Source organism: Nerophis ophidion, unplaced genomic scaffold (genome assembly GCF_033978795.1).
Source record: "Nerophis ophidion isolate RoL-2023_Sa unplaced genomic scaffold, RoL_Noph_v1.0 HiC_scaffold_345, whole genome shotgun sequence".
In the NCBI taxonomy this organism is placed as follows: domain Eukaryota; kingdom Metazoa; phylum Chordata; class Actinopteri; order Syngnathiformes; family Syngnathidae; genus Nerophis; species Nerophis ophidion.
Window position 1 is genome coordinate 25,001 of NW_026907265.1, and position 10,000 is coordinate 35,000.

Sequence of the window (10,000 nt, forward strand, 5' to 3'; positions counted from 1 at the left end):
GGGTCGAGGGCCCTAGGCGGTATAGGCCAACGGGAGTCGCTGGGGCCGAGCCGGAGCGGGTCCGATGTAGGACAACTAGGGCAGACGGGTCGTCTTGGTCTCGCTTCAAATCGGGCTTGCCGGGTGGCAATAGAGGCAAACCTGCAAATCCGGAGGAATCCCCGCACCTGGGTAACCGGCTGACGCCGGCCGGTGGGGGCCGCTCCGATGGCAAGTCGTGGTTACCAAAAGGTTAGAGGGGAAAAGGGAAAGGGAGGTGTCCGGGGGCGGTCGTCACAAGTGACCTGGGCGGCGTCGGGCCCAGGATTTTATCCGTGCGGTAAATGGCGGAAACGTGTCCGTCATAGCGCCCCCTAGTCGGGCACGCAGTAGGACCGAGCCCCTGTCGCTCCGGCCCTGGGAAAGCCCCGAGAGGCTGGGTCAAATCGGGTCTTTCAATTTTTATGTTTGTCCATCCAGGGTGTCCGTGTCCCCTGATGTGTCCGTGATAGCGCCCCCTAGGCGGGCACGCCGTAGGACCGAGCCCCTGTCGCTCCGGCCCTGGGAAAGCCCCGAGAGGCTGGGTCGAATAAGGTCTTTCAATTTTTTATGTTTGTCCACCCAGGGTGTCCGTGTCCCCTGGTGTGTCCGTCATAGCGCCCCCTAGGCGGGCACGCCGTAGGACCGAGCCCCTGTCGCTCCGGCCCTGGGAAAAGCCCCGAGAGGCTGGGTCGAATCAGGTCTTTCCATTTTTTATGTTTGTCCACCCAGGGTGTCCGTGTCCCCTGGTGTGTCCGTCATAGCGCCCCCTAGGCGGGCACGCCGTAGGGCCGAGCCCCTGTCGCTCCGGCCCTGGGAAAAGCCCCGAGAGGCTGGGTCGAATCAGGTCTTTCAATTTTTTATGTTTGTCCACCCAGGGTGTCCGTGTCCCCTGGTGTGTCCGTCATAGCGCCCCCTAGGCGGGCACGCCGTAGGGCCGAGCCCCTGTCGCTCCGGCCCTGGGAAAAGCCCCGAGAGGCTGGGTCGAATCAGGTCTTTCCATTTTTTATGTTTGTCCACCCAGGGTGTCCGTGTCCCCTGGTGTGTCCGTCATAGCGCCCCCTAGGCGGGCACGCCGTAGGACCGAGCCCCTGTCGCTCCGGCCCTGGGAAAAGCCCCGAGAGGCTGGGTCGAATCAGGTCTTTCAATTTTTTATGTTTGTCCACCCAGGGTGTCCGTGTCCCCTGGTGTGTCCGTCATAGCGCCCCCTAGGCGGGCACGCCGTAGGACCGAGCCCCTGTCGCTCCGGCCCTGGGAAAAGCCCCGAGAGGCTGGGTCGAATCAGGTCTTTCAATTTTTATGTTTGTCCATCCATGGTTTAAATGTCCCGAAATGTGTCCGGGATAGCGCCCCCTGGCCGGGCGCGCACTCAGGACCGAGCCCCTGTCGCTCGAGTCCTGGAAGTCCTTAAGAAAGAGGCTGGTCTGAAATCAGGTCGAAAAAATTTTTATGTTTGTCCATCCATGGTTTAAATGTCCCGAAATGTGTCCGGGATAGCGCCCCCTGGCCGGGCGCGCACTCAGGACCGAGCCCCTGTCGCTCGAGTCCTGGAAGTCCTTAAGAAAGAGGCTGGTCTGAAATCAGGTCGAAAAAATTTTTATGTTTGTTCTTCCAGGGTGTCCATGTCCCTAAATGTGTCCGAGATAGCGCCCCCTAGGCGGCCACGCATGTCCGCGTGAGCCCCTGTCCTCAGAGCCTGGAAGAACCATTCGAAAAAAGAACCATCGAAAAGAGGGGGAAAATCCAACTTTTGAGTCCCAAAATAGCTCACTTTGACTCGGACACATTTCCTGCCAATTCGGCCTGTCTAAGCCTGGCGCACCTACTAACGTGATGGGGGTGTTTTGGTAGACCTGGTAAAAACAGGGAAAATCGAAAGAGGCTTAAAGTAGGCTAGAACTCAAGCCTCTCTCGTTGTTGGACTTAGAAAAAATCCGGCTCGAAAAATAAATCCCATTGAAATGCATTGGGCTTGGCGCTGGGATTTTTTTCTAAGTATGTGAACGAAAGAGGCTAAGGAGGCTGGAAGTTAGGCCTCTCTCGTTGTTGGACTTAGAAAAAATCCACTTTTTTTGGCTGGGATTTTTTCTAAGTGTCACATGGAAGAGGCTAAACAGGCTGGAGGCCAGGCCTCTCTCGTTGTTGGACTTAGAAAAAATCCCAAAAGTGGACACTCTGACAAAATCACGCATGTTGACACTTAGGCAAAAAATCCAACTTTTGCTCCACGGAAGAAAGAGGCTAAGGAGGCTGGAAGTTAGGCCTCTCTCGTTGTTGGACTTAGAAAAAATCCACTTTTTTTGCACGGGATTTTTTCTAAGTGTCTCATGGAAGAGGCTAGACAGGCTGGAGGCCAGGCCTCTCTCGTTGTTGGACTTTGAAAAAATCCCAAAAGTGGACACTCTGACAAAATCACGCATGTTGACACTTTGGCAAAAAATCCAACTTTTTTGGACTTGGCCCGGCTTTTCTTCCATTTGTCCCCCACTTGGGCTGGTTCACTCCTGGGTATCTTTTGGTCATTCCCGGGGGCCCCGGAGCTCGCGCAGCTCGCTGCGGGACTTCTGGAACTCCATCCTGGGTAGGATTTTTAAACAATTTCGGACCTTTTTCCAACTTTTTCTCAAATTGTCCCCCACTTTCGCTGGTTCACTCCTGGGTATCTTTTGGTCATTCCCGGGGGTCCCGGAGCTCGCGCAGCTCGCTGCGGGACTTCTGGAACTCCATCCTGGGTAGGATTTTTAAACAATTTCGGACCTTTTTCCAACTTTTTCTCAAATTGTCCCCCACTTTCGCTGGTTCACTCCTGGGTATCTTTTGGTCATTCCCGGGGGTCCCGGAGCTCGCGCAGCTCGCTGCGGGACTTCTGGAACTCCATCCTGGGTAGGATTTTTAAACAATTTCGGACCTTTTTCCAACTTTTTCTCAAATTGTCCCCCACTTTTGATGGTTCACTTCTGGGTGCCTTTTGGTCATTCCCGGTGTTCCTGCGGCTCGCGCAGCTCGCTGCGGGGCTTCTGGAACTCCATCCTGGGTAGGATTTTTAATCAATTTCGGACCTTTTTCCAACTTTTTCTCAAATTGTCCCCCACTTTTGATGGTTCACTTCTGGGTGCCTTTTGGTCATTCCCGGTGTTCCTGCGGCTCGCGCAGCTCGCTGCGGGGCTTCTGGAACTCCATCCTGGGTAGGATTTTTAATCAATTTCGGACCTTTTTCCAACTTTTTCTCAAATTGTCCCCCACTTTTGATGGTTCACTTCTGGGTGCCTTTTGGTCATTCCCGGTGTTCCTGCGGCTCGTGCAGCTCGCTGCGGGACTTGTGGAACTCCATCCTGGGTAGGATTTTTAATCAATTTCGGACCTTTTTCCAACTTTTTCTCAAATTGTCCCCCACTTTTGATGGTTCACTTCTGGGTGCCTTTTGGTCATTCCCGGTGTTCCTGCGGCTCGCGCAGCTCGCTGCGGGGCTTCTGGAACTCCATCCTGGGTAGGATTTTTAATCAATTTCGGACCTTTTTCCAACTTTTTCTCAAATTGTCCCCCACTTTTGATGGTTCACTTCTGGGTGCCTTTTGGTCATTCCCGGTGTTCCTGCGGCTCGTGCAGCTCGCTGCGGGGCTTCTGGAACTCCATCCTGGGTAGGATTTTTAATCAATTTCGGACCTTTTTCCAACTTTTTCTCAAATTGTCCCCCACTTTTGATGGTTCACTTCTGGGTGCCTTTTGGTCATTCCCGGTGTTCCTGCGGCTCGCGCAGCTCGCTGCGGGGCTTCTGGAACTCCATCCTGGGTAGGATTTTTAATCAATTTCGGACCTTTTTCCAACTTTTTCTCAAATTGTCCCCCACTTTTGATGGTTCACTTCTGGGTGCCTTTTGGTCATTCCCGGTGTTCCTGCGGCTCGTGCAGCTCGCTGCGGGGCTTCTGGAACTCCATCCTGGGTAGGATTTTTAATCAATTTCGGACCTTTTTCCAACTTTTTCTCAAATTGTCCCCCACTTTTGATGGTTCACTTCTGGGTGCCTTTTGGTCATTCCCGGTGTTCCTGCGGCTCGCGCAGCTCGCTGCGGGGCTTCTGGAACTCCATCCTGGGTAGGATTTTTAATCAATTTCGGACCTTTTTCCAACTTTTTCTCAAATTGTCCCCCACTTTTGATGGTTCACTTCTGGGTGCCTTTTGGTCATTCCCGGTGTTCCTGCGGCTCGTGCAGCTCGCTGCGGGACTCGTGGAACTCCATCCTGGGTAGGATTTTTAAACAATTTGGTACTTTTTCCTCCTTTTCCTCCATTTTTCCCCCACTTTCGCTGGTTCACTTCTGGGTGCCTTTTGGTCATTCCCGGTGTTCCTGCGGCTCGTGCAGCTCGCTGCGGGACTCGTGGAACTCCATCCTGGGTAGGATTTTTAAACAATTTGGTACTTTTTCCTCCTTTTCCTCCATTTTTCCCCCACTTTCGCTGGTTCACTTCTGGGTGCCTTTTGGTCATTCCCGGTGTTCCTGCGGCTCGTGCAGCTCGCTGCGGGACTTGTGGAACTCCATCCTGGGTAGGATTTTTAAACAATTTGGTACTTTTTCCTCCTTTTCCTCCATTTTTCCCCCACTTTCGCTGGTTCACTTCTGGGTGCCTTTTGGTCATTCCCGGTGTTCCTGCGGCTCGTGCAGCTCGCTGCGGGACTTGTGGAACTCCATCCTGGGTAGGATTTTTAAACAATTTGGTACTTTTTCCTCCTTTTCCTCCATTTTTCCCCCACTTTCGCTGGTTCACTTCTGGGTGCCTTTTGGTCATTCCCGGTGTTCCTGCGGCTCGTGCAGCTCGCTGCGGGACTTGTGGAACTCTACCCTGGGTGGGATCATATGATTTTCAACCCATTTTGGACCTTTTTCCCGACTTTCCCTCCATTTCCCTCCCACTTTCGATGGTCCACTCCTGGGTGTCTTTTGGTCATTCCCGGGACCCGGGAAGCCTCGGGCCTGCGGCGGGACTTGTGGATCTCCATGCTGGGCATGATTTTATGAGTTTTCTGGACTTTCTCTTCCCCGGGACCCGGGAGGCAGGCGGCTGGACGTTATGCCCCCTAAAATCCCTCCCTTTGCTCGTAAGGCCAATTTTCCTCCGGATTTACTCTCTATAGACCCCAAGGAAAAAAATACCCGACCGGCGTCCATTTTTGACATCGGTCTCCAATCTAGGGCACGCGGGCCGAAAGCGGTACGCCGGTTCCGAAATCCGGCCCCCGCATTTTTTGGGTATTTTTTGAAAAAAATGGCATTTTTGGGACCGGGGGGACTTGCTGGACTCAGTCCCGGGTGCGGATTTTGAAAACTTTGAGGACTTTTGGATTTTCCCCCAGCTTTTCTCCCCCACTTGCAGTTTGACTTTGCGGGGTGCGTTACGGCTGTGCCGGGCGTCCCTGGACTCGGGTGGCCAGCTGCGGGGCTGGTGGGGGACTGATTTTTGAACACTTTGAGGACTTTTGGCTACTATGCCAGCTTTTCTCCCCCACTTGCAGTGTGACTTTGCGGGCCTTGTTACGGAGGTGCCGGGCTTCCCTGGACTCGGGTGGCCAGCTGCGGGACTTGTGGGACTGATTTTGGAACACTTTGAGGACATTTAACTTCTTTCCCAGCTTTTTTCCCCTCCACTTCCAGTTTGACTTTGCGGGGTGCGTTATGGACGTGCTGGGCATCCCGGAACTCGGGCGGCCGGCTGCGGGACATTTTGCCCTCCTCCAAACCCCAGCCCTCTTTGTTTATCATGCCTATTTTCTGCTGGACACACACCCTCTCTTTTGAGCTGCCTCTTTTTTTAAATTTGGATATGATTTATTGATGAATGGATTTGTTTTCCCCTTTTTAAATGATGGTTGATGTCTATCTTTTTAATACTTGCTTCTGGCTGCAGCCGAGACTTACAGTGTGATGCATCCAACCCCAACCCTGGTTTTTGTTTCCCTTAAAAACTTGGGGAAATGGACAGCTTTTTGGGGGGGCACTTCCAGCAAATGGAGGGACCTATTTGGAATTCCCCACCCGGGTGGAGATCCACGGCGAGCCGGCCTTCCTAAAGGGACAGCAACATGGACACTCTGCCATCATTGCAGCTTCTTTTTTTTTTTGGGGCACTCTGTCATATTTCCAGCTTTTTTTCGTGCTGACTTCCAGCAAATAGAGGGACCTGTTTTGAATTCCCTACCCGGGTGTAGATCCACGGCAAGCCGGCCTTCTTAAAGGGACAGGCACCCCCCTGTCCCTTGACACCTGCTTCCCTCCTCGGCGTCACCGAAATCCCACAAAATGACTGAAAATAGGACCCCAAATGACATCACTCGGTCCGGTTCTTTGGGTCTCACTCGGGGGCTTCTTTGACTCTGGAAGGCATGGTGAACCAAAAGTAGACACTTGGAAAAAATCCCCACTTTACAAGTTGACACTTTGAAAAAAAATCCCGACTATATAAGTTGACACTTGGAAAAAATCCCCACTTTATAAGTTGACACTTGGAAAAAATCCCGACTTTATAAGTTGACACTTAGAAAAAATCCCCACTTTATAAGTTGACACTTAGAAAAAATCCCGACTTTATAAGTTGACACTTAGAAAAAATCCCCACTTTATTTTGGAAAGGTTGGTACACCAAAAGTGGACACTTAGAAAAAATCCCCACTTTATTTTGGAAAGGTTGGTACACCAAAAGTGGACACTTAGAAAAAATCCCGACTTTGACTTTCGCAGGTCTATTACACTAAAAGTTGACACTCTGTCATATTTCCAGCTTTTTTTTGTGCTGACTTCCAGCAGATAGAGGGACCTATTTTGAATTCCCTACCCTGGTGCAGAACCACGGCAAGCCGGCCTTCCTAAAGGCACAGGCACATGGACACTCTGCCATAAGTGCAGCTTTTTCTTCTAAGGGTGCAGCGGCGGCGGAAGTCCACCGGAGGGCTCCAAATCCCCGCTTTCCTTTTTAGGCTTAAAGTGGCTTTTCCCTCCTTAAAAACTTGGGGAAATGGACAGCTTTTTGGGGGGGCACTTCCAGCAAATAGAGGGACCTATTTGGAATTCCCCACCCGGGTGGAGATCCACGGCAAGCCGGCCTTCTTAAAGGGACAGGCACATGGACACTCTGCCATCATTGCAGCTTCTTCTTTTTTTTTTCCCCCTGTCATATTTCCAGCTTTTTCGTGCTGACTTCCAGCAAATAGAGGGACCTGTTTTGAATTCCCTACCCGGGTGTAGATCCACGGCAAGCCGGCCTTCTTAAAGGGACAGGCACCCCCCTGTCCCTTGACACCTGCTTCCCTCCTCGGCGTCACCGAAATCCCACAAAATGACTGAAAATAGGACCCCAAATGACATCACTCGGTCCGGTTTTTTGGGTCTCACTCGGGGGCTTCTTTGACTCTGGAAGGCATGGTGAACCAAAAGTGGACACTTGGAAAAAAAATCCCCACTTTACAGGTTGACACTTGGAAAAGAATCCCCACTTTATAAATTGACACTTGGAAAAAATCCCGACTATATAAGTTGACACTTAGAAAAAATCCCGACTATATAAGTTGACACTTAGAAAAAATCCCCACTTTATTTTGGAAGTGTTGGTACACCAAAAGTTGACACTTAGAAAAAATCCCGACTTTATTTTGGAAGGGTTGGTACACCAAAAGTTGACACTTAGAAAAAATCCCGACTTTATTTTGGAAGGGTTGGTACACCAAAAGTTGACACTTAGAAAAAATCCCAACTTTTACACTTAGAAAAAATCCAGCTTTTTGTTGCTGACTTCCATCAAATAGAGGGACTTTTTCCATGTTTCTTAACCGGGTGTCGATCCAAGGCAGGTGGGCCTTCTGGAAGCGACACCCTCCTTGACACTTAGAAAAAATCCAGCTTTTTGTTGCTGACTTCCATCAAATAGAGGGACTTTTTCCATGTTTCTTAACCGGGTGTCGATCCAAGGCAGGTGGGCCTTCTGGAAGCGACACCCTCCTTGACACTTAGAAAAAATCCAGCTTTTTGTTGCTGACTTCCATCAAATAGAGGGACTTTTTCCATGTTTCTTAACCGGGTGTCGATCCAAGGCAGGTGGGCCTTCTGGAAGCGACACCCTCCTTGACACTTAGAAAAAATCCAGCTTTTTGTTGCTGACTTCCATCAAATAGAGGGACTTTTTCCATGTTTCTTAACCGGGTGTCGATCCAAGGCAGGTGGGCCTTCTGGAAGCGACACCCTCCTTGACACTTAGAAAAAATCCAGCTTTTTGTTGCTGACTTCCATCAAATAGAGGGACTTTTTCCATGTTTCTTAACCGGGTGTCGATCCAAGGCAGGTGGGCCTTCTGGAAGCGACCCTCTCCTTCACACTCTGTCATATTTTCAGCTTTTTTGTGCTGACTTCCATTCAATAGAGGGACTTTTTCCATGTTTCTTAACCGGGTGTCGATCCAAGGCAGGTGGGCCTTCTGGAAGCGACACCCTCCTTCACACTTAGAAAAAATCCAGCTTTTTGTTGCTGACTTCCATTAAGTAGAGGGACTTTTTTCTTTTTTCTTAACCGGGTGGTGATCCAAGGCGGGTGGGCCTTCTGGAAGCGACACCCTCCTTGACACTTAGAAAAAATCCAGCTTTTTGTTGCTGACTTCCATCAAATAGAGGGACTTTTTCCATGTTTCTTAACCGGGTGTCGATCCAAGGCAGGTGGGCCTTCTGGAAGCGACACCCTCCTTCACACTTAGAAAAAATCCAGCTTTTTGTTGCTGACTTCCATTAAGTAGAGGGACTTTTTTCTTTTTTCTTAACCGGGTGGTGATCCAAGGCGGGTGGGCCTTCTGGAAGCGACACCCTCCTTGACACTTAGAAAAAATCCAGCTTTTTGTTGCTGACTTCCATCAAATAGAGGGACTTTTTCCATGTTTCTTAACCGGGTGTCGATCCAAGGCAGGTGGGCCTTCTGGAAGCGACACCCTCCTTCACACTTAGAAAAAATCCAGCTTTTTGTTGCTGACTTCCATTAAGTAGAGGGACTTTTTTCTTTTTTCTTAACCGGGTGGTGATCCAAGGCGGGTGGGCCTTCTGGAAGCGACACCCTCCTTGACACTTAGAAAAAATCCAGCTTTTTGTTGCTGACTTCCATCAAATAGAGGGACTTTTTCCATGTTTCTTAACCGGGTGTCGATCCAAGGCAGGTGGGCCTTCTGGAAGCGACACCCTCCTTGACACTTAGAAAAAATCCAGCTTTTTGTTGCTGACTTCCATCAAATAGAGGGACCTATTTGGAATTCCCCACCCGGGTGGAGATCCACGGCAAGCCGGCTTTCCTAAAAGGACAGGCACATGGACACTATTCGCAGCTTCTTTTTTTTTTTTTGGCACTGACTTCCAGCTAAGGGTGCAGCGGCGGCGGAAGTCCACCGGAGGGCTCCAAATCCCCGCTTTCCTTTTTAGGCTTAAAGTTGCCTTTCCCTCTTTAGAGCCTTGGGCAAATGTACAGCTATATTTTGTGCTGACTTCCAGCAAATAGAGGGACCTGTTTTGAATTCCCTACCCGGGTGTAGATCCACGGCAAGCCGGCCTTCTTAAAGGGACAGGCACCCCCCTCCCGGAACACCTGCTTCGCTCCTCGGCGTCACCGAAATCCCACAAAATGACTCAAAATAGGGCCCCAAATGACATCACTCGGCCCGGTTGTTTAGGTCTCACTCTGGGGCTTCTATGACCCTGGAGGGCATGGTACAGCAAAAGTGGACACTTAGAAAAAATCCCGACTTTTAAAAGTTGACACTTAGAAAAAATCCCGACTTTTAAAAGTTGACACTTAGAAAAAATCCCGACTTTATTTTGGAAGGGTTGGTACGCGAAAAGTTGACACTTAGAAAAAATCCCGACTTTGTTTTGGAAGTGTTGGTACTCCAAAAGTTGACACTTAGAAAAAATCCCGACTTTGTTTTGGAAGGGTTGGTACTCCAAAAGTTGACACTTAGAAAAAATC